Source organism: Nerophis lumbriciformis, linkage group LG27 (genome assembly GCF_033978685.3).
Source record: "Nerophis lumbriciformis linkage group LG27, RoL_Nlum_v2.1, whole genome shotgun sequence".
Classification (NCBI taxonomy): domain Eukaryota; kingdom Metazoa; phylum Chordata; class Actinopteri; order Syngnathiformes; family Syngnathidae; genus Nerophis; species Nerophis lumbriciformis.
The window spans coordinates 16737752-16761683 of NC_084574.2; positions in this window are offsets into that span (position 1 = coordinate 16737752).

Below are 23932 nucleotides of genomic sequence, written 5' to 3' on the forward strand. Positions count from 1 at the left end.
ACAAAGAAGAAGAACCATGATTAACATTCTGAATTTATCTCATCCGTCCATTCATTTTCGAGATAATCTTACTCATTTCCCCATATGAAATGTAACTTACTTCACCGAGTATTATTTATTTATTTTTATTGTGATTATTTATGGAGTATATTGTGAATAAATTGAGAACAGGAAGTGAACAAAAGTTTTAGCAACTGTTATGTAAAGGAAAAGGGGTTGGATTAAATAAGCTCTGTTTCTTCCTACTCCTTTTCGAACATGTTGAATAGAGAAACTGGAAATTGTGATCTATCATGTTGTATGCGTGAATGTTCGAAATAAACTCAAACTCAAACCAGTATTAATTGGGCGGGACGTGAGCCGGACGTGACGTCAGTAACATACCAGCAAATGCTAAGTGATGAACAAGAAAAACAAACTACAAGCATGAAAAAAACACTTACTGTACAACGTCTGCTCTCACTCGGATGCAGACTGATGGAATGTTAATATCTTCCCGTTTAGATCAAGAATTAATCATAGTCCGGCATGTAAAAAACAAAGAAAGAAAAATGGTGGGTGCAAACCAGCATGTTTTTGTGTCTTTCTTGCCATCACTGGGTCAAAGCTGAACTTCTCAATTTATGTCTACAACCTTCTACTATACAAATGAGCGCTATGATTTATATTCTAGGATTAACTTTTACCAGCTCAGAGGCGATGCCGCAGCTCAGTATGTACTATTGTACCATATGTCCCGGCAAGAAATCTGCGTTCAAAGAACTCCGGCTTATTAGTGATTCCCAGAGCCCCAAAAAAGTCTGCGGGCTATAGAGCATTTTCTATTGGGGCTCCAGTTCTATGGAATGCCCTCCCGGTAACAGTTCGAGATGTTACCTCAGTAGAAGCATTTAAGTCCCATCTTAAAACTCATTTAAAGTTAAAGTTAAAGTTAAAGTACCAATGATTGTCACACACACACTAGGTGTGGCGAAATTATTCTCTGCATTTAACCCATCACCCTTGATCACCCCCTGGGAGGTGAGGGGAGCAGTGGGCAGCAGCGGTGGCCGCGCCCGGGAATCATTTTTGGTGATTTAACCCCCAATTCCAACCCTTGATACTGAGTGCCAAGCAGGGAGGTAATGGGTCCCATTTTTATAGTCTTTGGTATGACTCGGCCGGGGTTTGAACCCACAACCTACCGATCTCAAGGCGGACACTCTAACCACTAGGCCACTGAGTAGGTGTATTTGTATACTCTAGCCTTTAAATAGACCCCCCTTTTAGACCAGTTGATCTGCCGTCTCTTTTCTGCTCTGTCCCCCTCTCCTTCGTGGAGGGGTGGGGCACAGGTATCCATTGCATTTGGTCTCCCCTAGGGGGGAGGGGGGGGGGGGGGGTTACCCACATATGCGGTCCTCTCCAAGGTTTCTCATAGTCATTCACATCGACGTCCCACTGGGGTGAGTTTTTCCTTGCCCTTATGTGGGCTCTGTACCAAGGATGTCGTTGTGGCTTGTGCAGCCCTTTGAGGCACTTGTCATTTAGGGCTATATAAATAAACATTGATTGATTGACAGGTTCGGTGGAAACGGATGAAGCACTCGCTGTCCAGGGTCGGGACCCAGGGTGGACCACTCATCTGTGCATCGGTTAGGGACATCTCTGCGCTGCTGACCTGTCTCCGCTCGGGATGGTCTCCTGCTGGCCCGACTATGGACTGGACTCTCACTAATATGTTAGATCCACTATTGACTAGACGCTCACAATATTATGCTAGATCCACTATGGACTAGACTCTCACAATATTATGCTAGATCCACTATGGACTAGACCAGGGGTCGGCAACCCGCGGCTCTAGAGCCGCATGCAGCGCCGCCCTAGTGGCTCTCTGGAGCTTTTTCAAAAATGTATGAAAAATGGATAAAGATGAGGGGGAAAAAATATATTTTTTGTTTTAATATGGTTTCTGTAGGAGGACAAACATGACACAAACCTCCCTAATTGTTATAAAGCACACTGTTTATATTAAACATGCTTCACTGATTCGAGTATTTGGTGAGCGCCGTTTTGTCCTACTAATTTTGGCGGTCCTTGAACTCACCGTAGTTTGTTTACATGTTTAACTTTCTCCGACTTTCTAGGACGTGTTTTATGCCACTTCATTTTCTGTCTCATTTTGTCCACCAAACTTTTACCATTGTGCATGAATGCACAAAGGTGAGTTTTGTTGATGTTATTGACTTGTGTGGAGTGCTAATCAGACATATTTGGTCACTGCATGACTGCAAGCTAGTCGATGCTAACATGCTATTTAGGCTAGCTATATGTACATATTGCATCATTATGCCTCATCTGTAGGTATATTTGAGGTCATTTAATTTCCTTTAAGTCATCTCAATTCAATGTATATCTCATGACACACTATCTGTATGTAATATGGCTTTTAATTTGTTTGCGGCTCCAGACAGATTTGTTTTTGTATTTTTGGTCCAATATGGCTCTTTCAACATTTTGGGTTGCCGACCCCTGGACTAGACTCTCACAATTATATGCTCGACGTCCATTGCACCGGTCGCCCTGATGTGGTATCTGAGCCGAGGATGTCGTTGTGGCTTGTGCAGCCATTTGAGACACTTGTGATTTAGGGCTATATAAGTAAACATTGATTGATTGATTGAAGCTAGTTAGCGCTCATGGCTAAAAGTAATTACGTGTTTAATGTTCCGGTCACAAGATGTATATGGAGTATTGTTGGAAGTTGTTGAAAGTTTTTTAGAGGGCTTCATGGGCGGAATAGTGTACTTGTATTATCTGCATTGTTAGCCATGCTGTATTTTACTACCGTATTTTTCGGACTATAAGTCACAGTTTTTTTTATAGTTTGGCCGGGCTCCAGTGCAACTTATATATGTTTTTTTCCTTCTTTATTATGCATTTTCGGCAGGTGCGACTTATACTCCGAAAAAAAACGGTAATTAAAAATGCATTAACAAAAGAAAAACATTTGTTCTCGTCTTACATAAGGGTTGTGAATTATAGGGACAATACTAAAAAAAAGCACAGTTCCCCTTTAAATTACCAAGAAAACAATGTTGGCATGCTTTTTTCATTTTTTTTTTTTTGGTGAAACCTGGCAGTCCAGTGGCAAGCATTCAGGGACACTCACGCAACTGCACTCTCTATGCAGACACATAGGGCGCTTTTTGCTTTAGTAGAAAGGACATGACAGCCCATCTCATCAGGGGCCATGTGTGTTTGTCAGCAGGCGTAAAGGAGAGAAAGGAGGAGGCGGTCAGCATTGACAGATGCTTCCAATTAGGCCTATCGGGCAGGGTTTTCTTGTCAGGGCTGCCAGAGTCTTTTGGAATTGTTTGCTGTCAAGGTGTTGGAAGTGATGCCAGCGTGGCCTCGCATTGACAGATCACCTTGGGGAAACTAAAAACCATTATGAGCTACTGCAAGTCTAATTGTCTACAATCTCCATCCATCCATTTTCTACTGCTTCTCCCTCTCGGGACCGAGAGGGAGAGCCTATCCCAGCTGCACTCGGGCGGAAGGCAGGGTACACCCTGGACAAGTTGCCACCTCATCGCAGGGCCAACACAGATAGAGAGACAACATTCACACTCACATTCCCACACTAGGGACTATTTATTTAGTGTTGCCAACCAACCTATCCCCAATAATGAATAACATTGGACATGAGATTATTATTAATTTTTTTTAGTACGGAGCCCCTAAAGGGACATGGGGGGGAAAAATGTTTTGCGAGATCTCGCAAAAGGTTTTTTCCCTATGTCAGTGAACCGGAAGTAAAACAGACACAGCGATGGAGGAGCCTACCCATCATCCGCCGGAGAAATGTATTGATTTATATTTTAGTATTGGCCTAACTAGGGCTGGGCAATATATCGATATACTCTATATATCGCGGGTTTGTCTCTGTGCGATATAGAAAATGACTATATTGTGATATTCGAGTATACGTTCTCACGCAGTTGCTTTTAGCTGTGGGCATTACACTACAGGCTCTTCTCACTCGTTCTTGTCTCTCCTTCTCACAGAGACTTAAAAACAAGCGCACCTTCTTACATACGTCACATACTGTCGCGTCATACGCCCTCGCTGAGCAGACAGGTAGCATTATGGGTAACATTAGCTGTGATGCAAGCAGAGTGGTGAGAGTGGTAATACAAGAGAAAGAAGGTGCGAATCTGGTAAGAAATGGAGGAAGAATAAATTCCTAAGAAAAACAGCACGGGATCCATCGTCTGGCGGTGGTTTGGCTTCAAGCGGGAAGATGTCGAACAAGTGTGGGGCAAAAGCGTTGCTACAAAAAGTAGCATTACTGCTAATATGTAGCGTCATTTGAAAAGTCACCCGCTAGAGAATGAAGAGTGCTTACTCCGCATGTCAACATCTCCGTTCGGTGCCACACCCACAAAATGCCGAAGCAACCATTTCCACATCAACACTGTATGAAAAAAATAGTCAACAACAGAAGGAGATAACGTCCGCAGGAACCTACCACATAGCGAAGGACACACACTATTTGATTTCCTATTATGCAGCTCATTTTTATTTGACAGTTATTGAAATATCTTGTGTGACATCATGCACAAAAGTGCACTTTATTCGTTTTAAACTATTGTAGTGGCCTTCTGTACAAAAAGTGCACTTTAATTTAGCGTTGTTATATGTCATCTTGGTGACATCATGCACAAAAGTGCACTCATAGCTTGTTTTAAAATGTCTCTGACAATCTTGCACTTTCTGTTTTGGAAATGACATGAATGTTTGTGCCACTGCTTAATAACTGTTTAATAATTACAGTTTTGGTCAATTGATTTAATTGTGGTTTCCCTCTCTGCATGAAAGTTTAAAATTAGCATATATTAATGCAGTATGAACAAGAATGTTTTAATGTAGACACATAGAATCATCATAGTGCTGTGATTATATGCATCAAGTGTTCATTCAAGGCTAAGGCAAAATATCGAGATATATATATCGTGTATCGTGACATGGCCTAAAAATATCGAGATATTAATGAAAGGCCATATTGCCCAGCCCTAGGCCTAACATATAAAGACATCAAATCGTATTATGGTCCCACAACAGAGCACACATGATGGGTAGGCTCCCGCATGCTCCCGCTCCTCCTCCACTGTGTCTGTTTTACTTCCGGTTCACTGACATAGGAAAAAAACCTTTTGCGAGATCTCGCAAAAAGTATTGCGAGAGCTTGCAAAACATTCATGTCCCTTTAGGGGCTCCGTACTTTAGCCTGCTGAGGAAACCGTTCAGCAAATGATAAATTCTGACAATCATCAGCCAATTTCATCTCCTTGCTCTCAAAGTGGTTTCAAGCTCGAACATATAGGAGCCTATTCAGGATGGATGTGTGCCAGGGTCAAGTATACTGCTAGTGTGCACCATGAATAAGTGACATGCACACTTGACTGCTGGGATGTTCTTCTCCCGCTATACAACACGTACACATCACAACATGGACAGTAAATGTAACCCTTGTCTGGTTAGACGGGTGTAAACAGTCGTGAAAAGAAATATGTTAAAGTGTTACCTTGCAGCTAAAATATCAATTTTGACGAACAACTATTTTTGCTTTTTGTTTATTCCTCACTACTCCCACGTTCTTCCTGTTTACGTTTTGTGCAACCACTGCTGGCCAATTGCAGAAGAGAGCGATGTCACGTGACTTGCTGTGACGCATTTTGGTTAATCACTTGGAATTTGGGGGTTTTCACACATTTTACAAACTCGTTAAAGTTCAAGTTAAAGTACCAATGATTGTCAGACACACACTACAGTGTTTCCCACACATTCATTTATTTGTGGCGGCCCGCCACGAAAGAATTACGTCCGCCACAAATGGATTTTTCGGCTTTTGACTCGCTTGACCACTCATAAAAGCAATGGGACTGTCTGTGAATGTTGCTTGTAGTTACACCTCCGGTGCAGTAGTTGGCGGTAGCCTACTATGCATTGTAACTCCGCCAATAGCACTTAATTCACCTGGTGGGCCAGAAGAAGAAGAAGAAGAAGAAGAAGAAGAAGAGGGACGGATGAACGGACGGGATCAAAATACTCGCCGGCTACTTTTCATAATGATGGCGCTTCCTACGTTTCTACCTCAAACGTCCAAAAGCTGCTGAAAGCCTTGATCCAGGATGCCATGGGGAAAAAAACTTAAATGGTGCCTTTTGGCGATAGTTAGCAGCTTGGTGGCTCATAGCCGGCTAGCTAACGCTTGCTAGCGTGGTAGCATTGCTTCATTTTTACAGGTGTTATAGGTAGATAGGTTATAGCTGCATCGCTCGCGGCTCGTCATATATTTAAAGTTAATCCGCGATTTCACCGAGCGTTTCACCGACGAGCTAACGTGTCCAGGTTATAACCCTGTTGTCAATAAACACATGTGGACTGAAGCTAAATTGTCCACTGTCCACTGCAGCATGTGAATGCAATGAAAAGAATAAAATCTGAGCCAACCAGCTGTTAAAATGTTGTCCAGGTTCATGTTTTGGCCATTAAAGGCCCTTCATTTCAAGATTTCAACTGTGATCAGGCTTTAAACAGGTGGCTGACCTGTTCAGATGGGAGTAACTGCTACTGGTCAAATAATGTGAAATAGCATTTAATTGTACATGTATGCAATGCCATTTAAATGTAATTATAGATGATAATAATAATAATAAATAGGGATAGGGACGGCGTGGCGCAGTGGGAGAGTAGCCGTGCGCAACCTGAGGGTCCCTGGTTCAATCCCCACCTAGTACCAACCTCGTCATGTCCGTTGTGTCCTGAGCAAGACACTTCACCCTTGCTCCTGATGGGTGCTGGTTAGCGCCTTGCATGGCAGCTCCCTCCATCAGTGTGTGAATGTGTGTGTGAATGGGTAAATGTGGAAGTAGTGTCAAAGCGCTTTGAGTACCTTGAAGGTAGAAAAGCGCTATACAAGTACAACCCATTTATCATTTATTTATCATTTATAAATACTGTGTAGTGTTGTAAATAGTCAACGGGAAGAATTTTAGTAAGATATAAATCAAATCAAATCAACTTTATTTATAAATAAGCCATGAGCACTACACAGCCAGAAAAAAACCTAGGCAGGACAAGTAAAAATATTGGGGCAAGTAGATTTGAGAAGTCGGGCAAGTAGAAAAAAACCTTAACGTTGAACCCTGCATGTGTTGAGCTGCTGCCGCTTAAGGTTAGACGGCACTGTACATAGAGCGCTTCTGCTCGTTAATAATGAATTCTAATGTTGGATGTTCACTCCTTCACACAGATGAGTATAGAAAAATATTTTCAACGGCCGAAAAGGGCTCGACTTGGAGAGGAGGTAGGCCTACAGTCCGAACCACAGGTGCGACCTGTTCAGCAGCAGGAGGAGGAGGAGGTTGACTGACTGTGGCAGGACACCTCTGCCTCTGTTTCACTTCATGTTGCTGGTAAATAATATGGTTGTAGTAGTAGGCTAAAGTTAAATTATTTAGTATTCACTAATTAAAGGGGCAGAGCTTTAAGAGACATTTTAGCTTTTATATTTTATAAGATATATTTTTTGTAAGAACCACAATTAATAAATATATTTCAGTGAATCACTAATTGTTCAAATCTGTATATAAATATGTACATAAAATGTTGTAATTATATTCCAACTCCGCGTTCTTCTTGGTCATCGGCGCTGCCGCCGCCGCCACCACCCCCCGACCCCCGACCACACCACCACAAATAGATGCCTGTCCTGTGGGAAACACTGCACTATGTGTGGTGAAATTAACCTCTGCATTTGACCCATCCCCTTCTTCACCCCCTGGGAGGTGAGGGGAGCAGTGAGCAGCAGCGGGGATCGAACCTGGAACCCTCAAGTTGCTGGCACGGCCACTCTACCAACCGAGCTATACCGTCCCGTGTAAAATATATAGAATATCGCACACGATACCACAGATTTTATTTCCGATCAAATACAGTGTAAAATTCAGGCTGGTATCGACGATACCGATCTGATACCGATACTTTGTGCAAATATGCATAATGTAAAATTAAAAAAGTAGTGAAGTGAAGTGAAGTGAATTATATTTATATAGCGCTTTTTCTCTAGTGACTCAAAGCGCTTTACATTGTGAAACCCAATATCTAAGTTACATTTAAACCAGTGTGGGTGGCACTGGGAGCAGGTGGGTAAAGTGTCTTGCCCAAGGACACAACAGCAGTGACTAGGTTGGCAGAAGCGGGGATCGAACCTGGAACCCTCAAGTTGCTGGCACGGCCACTCTACCAACCGAGCTATACCGTCCCGTGTAAAATATATAGAATATCGCACACGATACCACAGATTTTATTTCCAATCAAATACAGAGTAAAATTCAGGCTGGTATCGACGATACCGATCTGATACCGATACTTTGTGCAAATATGCATAATGTAAAATTAAAAAAGTAGTGAAGTGAAGTGAATTATATTTATATAGCGCTTTTTCTCTAGTGACTCAAAGCGCTTTACATTGTGAAACCCAATATCTAAGTTACATTTAAACCAGTGTGGGTGGCACTGGGAGCAGGTGGGTAAAGTGTCTTGCCCAAGGACACAACAGCAGTGACTAGGTTGGCAGAAGCGGGGATCGAACCTGGAACCCTCAAGTTGCTGGCACGGCCACTCTACCAACCGAGCTATACCGTCCCGTGTAAAATATATAGAATATCGCACACGATACCACAGATTTTATTTCCGATCAAATACAGAGTAAAAGTAAGACTGGTATCGACGATACTGATCTGATACCGATACTTTGTGCAAATATGCATAATGTAAAATTAAAAAAGTAGTGAAGTGAAGTGAAGTGAATTATATTTATATAGCGCTTTTTCTCTAGTGACTCAAAGCGCTTTACATAGTGAAACCCAATATCTAAGTTACATTTAAACCAGTGTGGGTGGCACTGGGAGCAGGTGGGTAAAGTGTCTTGCCCAAGGACACAACGGCAGTGACGAGGATGGCAGAAGCTGGGATCGAACCTGGAACCCTCAAGTTGCTGGCACGGCCACTCTACCAACCGAGCTATACCGCCCCAGTAATAAAGTAATGTATTTCAAACAACATAAAGTCACAGGTTGAAACAAATGATGGCGTTATTCTGCACTGACTGCGTTACCTTATCTATATTCAACTCTGTATGTAGAGGCTCCCAATGATTCATACACGCGCTGCTTTTGAGTACTTAGCGACTTGTTTTAATTTTCTTGAAAAATACAAACCCTAAAACCAGTGAAGTTGGCACGTTGTGTATATTGTAAATAAAAACAGAATACAATGAATTGCAAATCCTTTTCAACCTATACTCAATTGAATAGACTGCAAAGACAAGATACTTAACGTTGGAACTGGAAAACGTTATTTTTTGCAAATATTAGCTCATTTAGAATTTGATGCCGACAACATGTCTCAAAAAAGCTGGCACAAGTGGCAAAAAAGACTGAGAAAGTTGAGGAATGCTCATCAAACACTTATTTGGAACATCCCACAGGTGAACAGGCTAATTGGGAACAGGTGGGTGCCATGATTGGGTATAAAAGCAGCTTTCATGAAATGCTCAGTCATTCACAAACAAGGATAGGGCGAGGGTCACCACTTTGTGAACAAATGCGTGAGGAAATTGTCGAACAGTTTAAGAACAACATTTCTTAACGAGCTATTGCAAGGAAATTAGGGATTTCACCATCTACGGTCCGTAATATCATCACAAGGTTCAGAGAATCTTACACATGTGTGAAGGCACCATTAATGCTGAAAGGTACATACAGGTTTTGGAGCAACATATGTTGCCATCCAAGCAACGTTATTGTTACGCACCTTTCTGCAGGGTTCGTTCCCCCGGGATGCAGACGGACCACTCCGGACAGGACGTGCAGGTAGGAACATGATTTATTCTTTGAAAATCAAAGAAGTACCAAAAACAGAAAACAAGTCGAAAGAACAACTTGCCGATCGCACTGGAAGCTAAGGCTACCACTTAGCATAGACTAGAAGACAAGCAATACTCACGTAACAGGTTGCGTGTAGCAAGCAATGAAGCCAGGACGACTGACCGGCAAAGGCAGGCTTAAATAATGCCTCTGATTAGTGCTCGGGAAACAGGTGAGCGTCCCGAACACCAATCAGAGACAGGTGGAAATAATAAGCAACCATGGTAACTAAAAACAAACTCAAGGATGCACAAAAACAGGAACTGAGGTAGTCCAAAACTAACAGAAAATAACAAAACATGATCCGGGCCACGGTTCACAACAGTTATCATGGACGTCCCTGCTTATTTCAGCAAGACATCGCCAAGCCACGTGTTACAACAGCGTGGCTTCATAGTAAAAGAGTGCCGGTACTAGACTGGCCTGCCTGTAGTCCAGACCTGTCTCCCATTGAAAATGTGTGGCGCATTATGAAGCATAAAATACCACAACAGAGACCCCGGACTGTTGAACAACTTAAGCTGTACATCAAGCAAGAATGGGAAGAAATTCCACCTGAAAAGCTTCAAAAATTGGTCTCCTCAGTTCCCAAACGTTTACTGAGTGTTGTTAAAAGGAAAGGCCATGTAACACAGTGGTTAAAATGCCCCTGTGCCAACTTTTTTGCAATGTGTTGCTGCCATTAAATTAATGACTATTTGCAAAAAAAATTAAGTTTCTCAGTTCGAACATTAAATATCTTGTCTTTGCAGTCTATTCAATTGAATGAATACAAGTTGAAAAAGATTTGCAAATCATTGTATTCTGTTTTTATTTACGATTTACACAACGTGCCAACTTCACTGCTTTTGGGGGTTTGTAGTTTGCAAAGGCTGTTTCATTGCAATTACTATATGTATGAATTAATGACACCTAGATTTTTAATTATTTAGGAAACTTTACCTGAATAAATCTAGGCTATTCTGCATATGTGATTGGTGCAGTGTCATATACTATATATTTGTGATTCTCAAAATGTGGTACATGTACCACTAGTGGTACGCCAAAGAATCACTTGATTAAAGTACAGATCAAACACCGTTCAAACTGTGGCCAAAATATTATATATACTTGTTAAATAAAACTTCTGCCTTGTTTTTAATGAATACTTAGGCCTACTGCGCTACTGTATTTTAGTGTTTGTAATTATGGTGGTACTTGGAAAACCAAAAATCCTCCAGAGAAAAAAAGATGGAGAACCACTGTTATATATTTATTTTTCCCCACCAATCAATTTTCATGTAGACAAGATCTCCCTGATTTAATGACATTACACGGTGTTCCTGTCAATGACATACATTATCTGAAATAACTTAAGTATCAAAAATATTGATGTTATGATTTGAGAATTGACATTAAAGCATAAAGATTTGGTATCGGCGGTATGGATATTTCAGTATCGATCCGCACATCACTATTACCAACACATCGAACCAAAGAAAACCAACTATAATTTAGGGATGATGAAACAACAAGTTTTGGTATTGATCCGATACCAATTAACTATACAAGACCAATGTTGGATTTACAAGACTTTTGACTAGGGCTGTCAAAACTACCAAGACAACTTATTATGATTAATCACAAAAATAATCGTCAGGTTTACTGCAACTGCGGATGTTTGCCTGAAAAGCGGTCAATGATCAGGTCAATGCATATGTCAGTGCAAAAAATTAGTGAGGAGACCAACTGGTGAATTTCACTTCAAAATAAACCCTGACTGGACTAGATTTAAAATAACTGTTACGAAAGTTTTGAGCTAATAAATGACCTGCATTGTTAAAGATGTTCCTGGATTAAAATCTGACAATAAAATTGCATTTGTGTTCAAATATTCGGGTTGGTTTTCAAGTAATTTTAATAACGCAACGAATGCTTTATTTAAAGGGGAACATTATCACCAGACCTATGTAAGCGTCAATATATACCTTGATGTTGCAGAAAAAAGACCATATATTTTTTTAACCGATTTGCGAACTCTAAATGGGTGAATTTTGGCGAATTAAACGCCTTTCTAATATTCGCTCTCGGAGCGATGACGTCACAACGTGGCGTCACATCGGGAAGCAATCCGCCATTTTCTCAAACACCGAGTCAAATCAGCTCTGTTATTTTCCGTTTTTTCGACTGTTTTCCGTACCTTGGAGACATCATGCCTCGTCGGTGTGTTGTCGGAGGGTGTAACAACACGAACAGGGACGGATTCAAGTTGCACCAGTGGCCCAAAGATGCGAAAGTGGCAAGAAATTGGACGTTTGTTCCGCACACTTTACCGACGAAAGCTATGCTACGACAGAGATGGCAAGAATGTGTGGATATCCTGCGACACTCAAAGCAGATGCATTTCCAACGATAAAGTCAAAGAAATCTGCCGCCAGACCCCCATTGAATCTGCCGGAGTGTGTGAGCAATTCAGGAACAAAGGACCTCGGTAGCACGGCAAGCAATGGCGGCAGTTTGTTCCCGCAGACGAGCGAGCTAAACCCCCTATCAACCCTAGCTTCCCTGGCCTGCTGAAATCAACTCCAAAACTGGACAGATCAGCTTTCAGGAAAAGAGAGCGGATGAGGGTATGTCTACAGAATATATTAATTGATGAAAATTGGGCTGTCTGCACTCTCAAAAGGCATGTTGTTGCCAAATGTATTTCATATGCTGTAAACCTAGTTCATAGTTGTTAGTTTCCTTTAATGCCAAACAAACACATACCAATCGTTGGTTTGAAGGCAATCGCCAAATTCGTCCTCGCTCTCTCCCGTGTCGCTGGCTGTCGTGTCGTTTTCGTCGGTTTCGCTTGCATACGGTTCAAACCGATATGGCTCAATAGCTTCCGTTTCTTCTTCAATTTCGTTTTCGCTACCTGCCTCCACACTACAACCATCCGTTTCAATACATTAGTAATCTGTTGAATCGCTTAAGCCACTGAAATCTGAGTCTGAATCCGAGCTAATGTCGCTATAGCTTGCTGTTCTTTCCGCCATGTTTGTTTGTGTTGGCTTCACTATGTGACGTCACAGGAAAATGGACGGGTGTTTATAACGATGGTTAAAATCAGGCACTTTGAAGCTTTTTTTAGGGATATTGCGTGATGGGTCAAATTTTTAAAAAAACTTCGAAAAATATAATAAGCCACTGGGAACTGATTTTTAATGGTTTTAACCATTCTGAAATTGTGATAATGTTCCCCTTTAATCATTTTGTGTCCCGCTGGTAGCTATTTTGTGCTTGCTCGTATTGAAGAGATTGACAAAGCAGGCTTCGTATAACGGCAAAATGTTGATTGTGATTTTTTTTCTAGAAAATTATGCCAGGGAGGACTTATATTACAACGGAGGAGAATACTACCTCTCGTTCAGCGGCGTTTCTATCAAGAGCACACAGCACACACGTGACCCCTCCCCCCGCCCACTCTCTCTCTGCCTGCTCCTTTCTCTCGTTCTCCCCTTTCGTGAACTGCTCGTTTGCCGACCTTAACGTACTGAGAGTGGATTTTATTGTTTTAAATGATTGTTATGATTGTTAAAGTAAGGGATTTGTGGTCATTTGTGAGGGCACCAAAGGGACTTCTGAAGAGCAGCGCTTAAAGCACAGTTGAGCCGGTCTTTGTTTCAGCTTATTAATAAAGAGATAGTTGATTCATCACTCCCTTGTTATTTATGTTTGATACACTGTGTAGCATTTTATTTTGCGTTCAAAGTGTACAATCCTTAACTAAAATAGGGACTTCATTTGCTTCACCATACAAACTTTTCTATTCACGGACCCTGTTCAAGAACCAATTTACTTTGTAAATCATGGTTCCACTGTATAGATTGTTATTGCAAGGGGCTGCAATATAGATGTTAGGCCATATTGCCAATCCCTAATCCATATTATTATATGCTTGCCATTGTAGAATAAAAGAAAGGTCATCCACTCTGTATTAATTTCGGAGGACATGTTCTCTGTTAGTTTTGTGGCTTTCGGAAAGCAGACATAAAACCTGCAAGCAGAGCGCTCTTGGAAAGGACACTATTTATGTGTGCAGAAGTGAGATAGATCTAAACTGTTTTTTTCCCCCACATTTGCTGCACTGCTTCACAGATGAGTAAAACGCAATGCATAAGTGGAGATTGTATCTGTATGGCTGCAAGGACCAGATTCTTGATGAGGGCCTTTATAAGTTTTTGCATTTTATTAGAGCTGACTTCACTGTTGTAACATGCTGGCTTCAATATCAATTTAAGAATGTACCAACATTGGTAAGTTGTGATGTGTCTGTAACACTTTTCATGATAGATAATATTGGCCAATAGATAGATAGGTAGATAGTACTTTATTGATTCCTTCAGGAGAGTTCCCTCAGGAAAATTAAAATTCCAGCAGCAGTGTACAGAATTGAGATATAATTTAAAAAGTAAATAATGGAGGTATAAATGGAAATAAAAAGGAAAATAACACTAAAAATAAAAAGTAACATTAAGAATACAAATATAACAGTAAAAATAAGACTATAACAAGAGAAACTAGGCAGTAGTGACCATGTTATGTAAAGAAAAAAATGAAGAAAAACAGTATTAATGTCGATTATATGAAAGATGTGATGTGTATATTGCACCTCTAAAATGTATTGCACTGTTATTGCTGTTAATTGCACTGTTTTTTGTTGCATTATAGACACTTTACGACATGTTACTGTAATTGTGTACTATAAACTAGTAAAAACAGTTTATGTCCCAAATGTTTCCTACCGGGGCAATTATTATTGAACTATTTCCACCACTCCAAATCCACAATGAAGAATTCAAATACCAGGGCTCCAAAACCACCGCAGTCACAAGCCATAAAGGTACAAATATTACAGTCTGTGTTGATCTGTACCCCAGATTTCATAGGCAGCAGGTAAAAAAACCTCTATGAAGGTGCAGCAGCAATATTTATGGCTCCAACAAAAGTATGTGGCACAATTAATAATAAAATCTTAATTAACAAATTAGAACGATATGGCATCAGAGGGCTTGTGTTGTATTAGATAAGAAGCTACTTAACCCACAGGAAGCAATACATGAAGATTAGAGATGTCCGATAATATCGGACTGCCGATATTATCGGCCAATAAATGCTTTAAAATGTAATATTGGAAATTATCGGTATCGGTTTCAAAATTATCGGTATCAGTTTCAAAAAGTACAATTTATGACTTTTTAAAACACTTCTGTGTACACGGACGTAGGGAGAAGTAAAGAGCACCAAAATAAACCTTAAAGGCACTGACTTTGCGTGCCGGCCCAGTCACCTAATATTTACGGCTTTTCACACTCACAAGTGAATGCAAAGCATACTTGTTTAAAAGCCATACAGGTTACACTGAAGGTGGCCGAATAAACAACTTTAACACTGTTACACATATGCGCCACACTGTGAACCCACACCAAACAAGAATGACAAACACATTTCGGAAGAACATCCACACCGTAACACAACATAAACACAATAGAACAAATACCCAGAACCCCTTGCAGCACTAACTCTTTCGGGACGCTACAATATACACCCCCCGCTACTCCCCATGCGCCTCCCCAACCTCCTCATGCTCTCTCAGGGAGAGCATGTCCCAAATTCCAAGCTGCTGTTTTGAGGCATGTTAAAAAAAATTATGCACTTTGTGACTTCAATAATAAATATGGCAGTGCCATGTTGGCATTTTTTTCCATAACTTGAGTTGATTTATTTTGGAAAACCTTGTTACATTGTTTAATGCATCCAGCGGGGCATCACAACAAAATTAGGCATAATAATGTGTTAATTCCACGACTGTATATATCGGTATGGGTTGATATCGGAATCGGTAATTAAGAGTTGGACAATATTGGAATATCGGATATCAGCAAAAAAGCCATTATCGGACACCTCTAATGAAGATATGTGGAAAAAAAGTCCACAGAGCTAAATGTGTCTTGTGGCGTACCCCAGGGATCAATACTGGGACCGCAATTGTTCAATCTTTATATAAATGACATTTGAAAAGTTACAAAGGACTTAAAGTTAGAATTATTTGCAGACAACAAGACTGCTTTTGGTTCAGGAGAGAAGCTAATACAAAAAATATCAGAAGACATGAACAAATTAAAGACAAAAACAGTCTTTGAATCTAAGTAAAACTTAAATAATGATATTCAGTAACAGTAGAGGGGAAATAAAAATAGCAGAGAAATTATTGGCAGAGTAAAAGAAACCGAAATTTTGGGTGTAATAATCGATGATAAAATGAACTGGAAATCTCATATAAAAAATATTCACCACAAAGTGGCAAAAAAAAGTCAAAATATGTACTGGACAATAATCACTTCAAATCCTCTACAGCTCGCTAGTGTTACCATAGCTGAGTTATTTTGCAGAAATATGGGGAAATAACTACAAAAGTGCACTACATACACTAATTGTGTTACAAAAGAGGGCGATTAGAATAATGTTGGATATTGACATCATACAAACCCTTTATTTATTGATTTAAGAATATTGAAATTCAATGATTTTGTGCATTTGCAAACAACTAAAATTATGCATAATGCAAACTATAACCCGCCAGCCAAGAATGTGAAGCAAGTATTCTCAACAAAAGAGGAGAAATATAAATAGAGGAAAATCCAACCTAAAACATTTGTACGCATGTACAACACTTAAGACTTTTAGTAAATCAGTATGTGGAATTAAATTATAGAATGGACTAAGTAGAGAAGTCAAACAATGTACTAATATAATTCAGTTCAAGAGGTTGTTCAAACTACAAGTAATTACAAAGTACAAAGAAGAAAAATGTTGATTAATATATTGAACTTAATTGAAAATGGTATATAATTAATGTCATTATGAGAATCAGAATTGATTTGAAGACTTTGCTGTATTTAGAATTTACTGTAGAATGTAAACTGAGTTACAATATGAAGTGGAAAAGGGGGTAGGATTAAATAAGCCTTTCCTGATGGCTGCTGGTTAGCGCCTTGCATGGCAGCTCCCGCCATCAGTGTGTGAATGTGTGTGTGAATGGGTGAATGTGGAAATACTGTCAAAGCGCTTTGAGTACCTTGAAGGTAGAAAAGCGCTATACAAGTATAACCCATTTATCATTGCTTCTTCCTACTCCTTTTCGGACATGTTGTAAAGAGAATTGAGCATTTACAAGTTATATGATGTTTTAAATTGTAAACGTTTATATGCATGATCAAAATAAATTGATACCATTAAAAAAAAACAGGGTGCTGGGCAGGAAATAAAACCATATACTAGAGTTGTCCCAATAACAACATTTTAGTACCGGTACCAAAATACAATACTTTTCAAAATAAAGAGGACCACAAGATTATTGGTGATATTTTAACAAAAAATCCCATGATACATTAAACATATGTTTCTTATTGCAATCAAATAATGTTGGCACTAAATAAGAAGACTCCTAATTTGGCTGCTGACATATGCAGTAACATAATGTCTCATTTCTGATTGCATTATTTGTCAAAATTATGAGGGACAACCAGTAGAAAATTGATTATTAATCTACTTTTCCATTTACTGTTAATATCTGGGTATTTTCTCATTTAACATTTTGTATCTACAATTCTGTTCAAATGTAATAAGCATTTATTCTTCTGTTGTTTGCATGCTTTGCATAAGTTTTGGGTCAGACTACAAATTTGGGTATGGATCCAAGACCAAGTAGTTACAGGATCATACATTAGTCATGGTTTAAAGGGGAACATTATCCCAATTTCAGAATGGTTAAAGCCATTAAAAATCAGTTCCCAGTGGCTTATTATATTTTTCGAAGTTTTTTTCAAAATTTTACCCATCACGCAATATCCCTAAAAAAAGCTTCAAAGTGCCTGATTTTAACCATCGTTATAAACACCCGTCCATTTTCCTGTGACGTCACATAGTGAAGCCAACACAAACAAACATGGCGGAAAGAACAGCAAGCTATAGCGACATTAGCTCGGATTTAGACTCGGATTTCAACGGCTTAAGCGATTCAACAGATTACGCATGTATTGAAACGGATGGTTGTAGTGTGGAGGCAGGTAGCGAAAACGAAATTGAAGAAGAAACTGAAGCTATTGAGCAATATCGGTTTGAACCGTATGCAAGCGAAACCGACGAAAGCGACACGACAGCCAGCGACACGGGAGAAAGCGAGAACGAATTCGGCGATCGCCTTCTAACCAACGATTGGTATGTGTTTGTTTGGCATTAAAGGAAACTAACAACTATGAACTAGGTTTACAGCATATGAAATACATTTGGCAACAACATGCACTTTGAGAGTGCAGACAGCCCAATTTTCATCAATTAATATATTCTGTAGACATACCCTCATCCGCGCTCTTTTCCTGAAAGCTGATCTGTCCAGTTTTGGAGTTGATGTCAGCAGGCCAGGGAAGCTAGGGTCGATAGGGGGTTTAGCTCGCTCGTCTGCGGGAACAAACTGCCGCCATTGCTTGCCGTGCTACCGAGGTCCTTTGTCCCTGGATTGCTCACACACTCCGGCAGATTTAATGGGGGTCTGGCGGCAGATTTCTTTGACTTTATCGTTGGAAATGCATCTGCTTTGAGTGTCGCAGGATATCCACACATTCTTGCCATCTCTGTCGTAGCATAGCTTTCGTCGGTAAAGTGTGCGGAACAAACGTCCAATTTCTTGCCACTTTTGCATCTTTGGGCCACTGGTGCAACTTAAATCCGTCCCTGTTCGTGTTGTTACACCCTCCGACAACACACCGACGAGGCATGATGTCTCCAAGGTACGGAAAACAGTCGAAAAAACTGAAAATAACAGAGCTGATTTGACTCGGTGTTTGAGAAAATGGCGGATTGCTTCCCGATGTGACGCCACGTTGTGACGTCATCGCTCCGAGAGCGAATATTAGAAAGGCGTTTAATTCGCCAAAATTCACCCATTTAGTGTTCGCAAATCGGTTAAAAAAATATATGGTCTTTTTTCTGCAACATCAAGGTATATATTGACGCTTACATAGGTCTGGTGATAATGTTCCCCTTTAAGTTCTCCTGTGTGCAGGGACAAATTTCATGAGTTATAAATAATAAAAAGATTTTGTGCTAAAAAAAAAAATATTGATGTAATCATTGTAGTAACGACTAGATGCGGCTCTTGTACTTGGTATCGTTACAATCGATATTTGTGTAGATGGACGCGTTCAGGAGCGCTACCTTGGTGTTAGTGGTTAGTGAAGCATGTTTAGCTATTTCTCGTCCTACAAGGATCATATTTGTAAGAAACAGTTTATTTGTAGCCATGCCGACAAGGATTTGTAATTTACAAGTACTGCGTGGCCGCAAACTAGCTATTATTTAGCTACTAGCTTCAATGTTTATATACTTTAATGTTAGTTTTAAAGCGAATATACGTTCATTCTCCCTCTCCACACTGTTTCCGCTTGCAAGTGGTCTGTGCGTGTGTTGATGTTGGCTCACGACATGGGCCTCTGCGCATTAAAAAAAGTGCCAGTATTCTTCAAAGGCAGTATAGTACCTTTTTAATTCATTAGTACTGCCATACTTTATTAGTATCGCTATATCGTACAACACTACAATGTACAAGAAGCTAATAATAACGGTCATGAGTTATGATGACACATAACGTTTCAAAGGCTCTTTTCTGGCTAATTTGTCTAGAAATAGTGTCAAAATCATTGGTCTTCAAGTAGTCAAGAAGTAGTCAAAGAAGTCTTTGCTCCCTGCAATATTTGATTGGTGTTGATGAATGGAGCATAATGCCTCACTAAATGTTGATGACTCAAAGCCACTTTAATCAACTCATTTGTTGGGGTTCTTGTTTCCTGACAGCTCAACAACACACTTTGACAGCCATTTAGGACCTGCAACGACAAAAACAAATAGGCAACCCCACCCCGTTTCTTCACGAGGATTATGAGTTATTCTTCATCTAAATGGGAATATATGAACATCCTAGCAGTCAGCATCCTAATGACAGCAGACCTTATAGCAGGGGTCGGGAACCTTTTTGGCTGAGAGAGCCATGAAAGCCAAATATTTTAAAAAGTATTTCCGTGAGAGCCGTATGATATTTTTTAACAATGAATAGAACTAAATGCGTGCATTTTTAAGTAAGACCAACATTTTTAGAGTATAACAAGTCTCTTATCTTACCATTAATGCGACTTCTGGTGCTGCATGGTTTTGCTGATGGCTTTGTAGTCTGGTTGACACGTGGTTGTTGTGATTACCAGCGGAATTATTCATTACTTATCGTATTAAGCAATGTCAGCTAAGATTTAACTGAGAGCCAGATGCAGTCATCAAAAAAGCCACATCTGGCTCTAGAGCCATAGGTTCCCTACCCCTGCCTTATAGAGTAAGTGATGTTTTATTAAGTTTGTTGGCTCTCATAAAGTCTGCAGTGAGCAGTAATCAGTGATGAAGAAGAAAAAAAAAAAGCAAACGTGATGCGTTTTTTAAATGAATTGAACCGCGTATCCTTAAAATGATCAAAATATGTAGATATTAAATGTTGTTATAAATATGTCTGTTACTACTTGTATATATATACTTACATCATGTATATAAAAGCTTAATGGAGGTTTTTGGATGTTTTTTTTAGGGGCTCTATAGGCTGAATTGAACGGCTCCCACAGGCTCCATTGTAAGTGGACTTTTGATCAAATTAGTGTTGTAACGATACCAATATGTTAGTACCGGTACAAAAATTATTTCGATACTTTTCGGTACTTTTCTAAATAAAGGGGACCACAAAAAATAGCATTATTGGCTTTATTTTAAAGGGGAACATTATCACCAGACCTATGTAAGCGTCAATATATACCTTGATGTTGCAGAAAAAAGACCATATATTTTTTTAACCGAATTCCGAACTCTAAATGGGTGAATTTTGGCGAATTAAACGCCTTTCTAATATTCGCTCTCGGAGCGATGACGTCACAACGTGACGTCACATCGGGAAGCAATCCGCCATTTTCTCAAACACCGAGTCAAATCAGCTCTGTTATTTTCCGTTTTTTTCGACTGTTTTCCGTACCTTGGAGACATCATGCCTCGTCGGTGTGTTGTCGGAGGGTGTAACAACACGAACAGGGACGGATTCAAGTTGCACCAGTGGCCCAAAGATGCGAAAGTGGCAAGAAATTGGACGTTTGTTCCGCACACTTTACCGACGAAAGCTATGCTACGACAGAGATGGCAAGAATGTGTGGATATCCTGCGACACTCAAAGCAGATGCATTTCCAACGATAAAGTCAAAGAAATCTGCCGCCAGACCCCCATTGAATCTGCCGGAGTGTGTGAGCAATTCAGGGACAAAGGACCTCGGTAGCACGGCAAGCAATGGCGGCAGTTTGTTCCCGCAGACGAGCGAGCTATCGACCCTAGCTTCCCTGGCCTGTTGACATCAACTCCAAAACTGGACAGATCAGCTTTCAGGAAAAGAGAGCGCATGAGGGTATGTCTACAGAATATATTAATTGATGAAAATTGGGCTGTCTGCACTCTCAAAGTGCATGTTGTTGCCAAATGTATTTCATATGCTGTAAACCTAGTTCATAGTTGTTAGTTTCCTTTAATGCCAAACAAACACATACCAATCGTTGGTTAGAAGGCGATCGCCGAATTCGTCCTCGCTTTCACCCGTGTCGCTGGCTGTCGTGCCGTTTTCGTCGGTTTCGCTTGCATACGGTTCAAACCGATATGGCTCAATAGCTTCAGTTTCTTCTTCAATTTCGTTTTCGCTACCTGCCTCCAGACTACAACCATCCGTTTCAATACATTCGTAATCTGTTGAATCGCTTAAGCCGCTGAAATCCGAGTCTGAATCCGAGCTAATGTCGCTATAGCTTTCTTTTTGTTTGTTTGTGTTGGCTTCACTATGTGACGTCACAGGAAAATGGACGGGTGTTTATAACGATGGTTAAAATCAGGCACTTTGAAGCTTTTTTTAGGGATATTGCGTGATGGGTAAAATTTTGAAAAAAACTTCAAAAAAATAATAAGCCACTGGGAACTGATTTTGAATGGTTTTAACCATTCTGAAATTGTGATAATGTTCCCCTTTAACAAAAAAATCTTAGGGTATACATTAAAAATATGTTTCTTATTGCAGTTAAGTTCTTAAATAAAATTGTGAACATACTGGACAACTGGTCTTTTATTAGTAAGTAAACAAACAAAGGCTCCTAATTAGTCTGCTGACATATGCAGTAACATATTGTGTCATTTATCATTCTATTATTTTGTCAACATTATTAAGGACAAGTGGTTGAAAATGAATTATTAATCTACTTGTTCATTTACTGTTAATATCTGCTTACTTTCTCTTTTAACATGTTCTATCTAAACTTCTGTTAAAATGTAATAATCACATATTCTTCTGTTGTTTGATACTTTACATTAGTTTTGGAGAATACCACAAATTTGGGTATCAATCCGATACCAAGTCGTTACAGGATAATACATTGGTCATATTCAAAGTCCTCATGTGTCCAGGGACATATTTCCTGAGTTTATAAACATAATAAACATTTTAAAACAATGAAAGATGTTGTGATGCCAAAAAATATCGACGTAATCATAGTAGTATCGACTAGATACATGCCTGTACTTGATATCATTACAGTGGATGTTGGGTGTAGATCCACCAATTGCGTTTGTTAACATTTTGATGCCGGTGAGCTACGGTGTGTAGTGAAGCATGTTTAGCTATTCCTTGTCTTGCAGGGATGATACTTGTAAGAAACTTACTTTATTTGTCACCATGGAGACCAGGATTAGTGATTTAGAAGTCGCTAAAACACTGCCGACAGCAGATGGATGTTAGCCGTGTGTTATAACTTCACCTTTATCTTTAGTTTTTACACCAAAATGCATCCGTTCTCCCTTTTCTGTCTACACACTGTGTCTGCTTGTAAGTACTCCGTGATTGTGCACTGCCGAACATGCTCGTACGCTCGTAAAACCAGCAATTTCATGACGTGGCGACGATATAGTACCGAAAATGATTCATTAGTACTGTGGTACTATACTAATATGGGTATACCATGCAACCCTAGATCAAATGTATTTAATACCGGTAGTTAGAATGCAAAAAAAAAATTTAATCTATCGGTCATCATGTCTATCATAATGATTATGAACAATAGGCAAAATTCCCCCAAAACACCGAAAGCCATATTTGACACGAAACAGCCTTTCTCTATCCCGGCCGGGCATCAAACCCGTGCCCTCTGCCACAAAAAGGCCGAAGTGTGTACAGGGATGTAAAGAATGCAGGAAAAAATTGGACGGTTACTATTACCGTTTCAAATTCTAATTCTAATTAAAAAAATTAATGCGCTGAGTGATCAGTCCCAACATAAATTAAACTGATCAAAATACGGTAAATATTGTATATATGACATATTGTTATGATCCTATCTGGCTACTACATTATATATAGACGTGTAGTGTGTGTATATAAAAAAAAAACGTTGGAGGTTTTTTTTCGATCCATTAGCTGCATTGTCCAAGTGTATTTTAATCATCTTTAAAACCGTAAAAAAAAAAAAAAAAAAAGACATCTGTGTTCTTGTCCCTCATAATGATTGAGAACAATAAGCAGAATTCCAACAAAAGTGCAGTTTCCCTTTAAGACCGCACTGTAGGCTTTGGAAGCTCATGTTACCTGTAAACTAAACAAAATTCAATCAATCAATCAATGTTTATTTATATAGCCCTAAATCACAAGTGTCTCAAAGGGCTGCACAAGCCACAACGACATCCTTGGTACAGAGCCCACATAAGGGCAAGGAAAAACTCACCCCAGTGGGACGTCGATGTGAATGACTGTGAGAAACCTTGGAGAGGACCGCATATGTGGGTAACCCCCCCCCCCCCTCTAGGGAGACCGAATGCAATG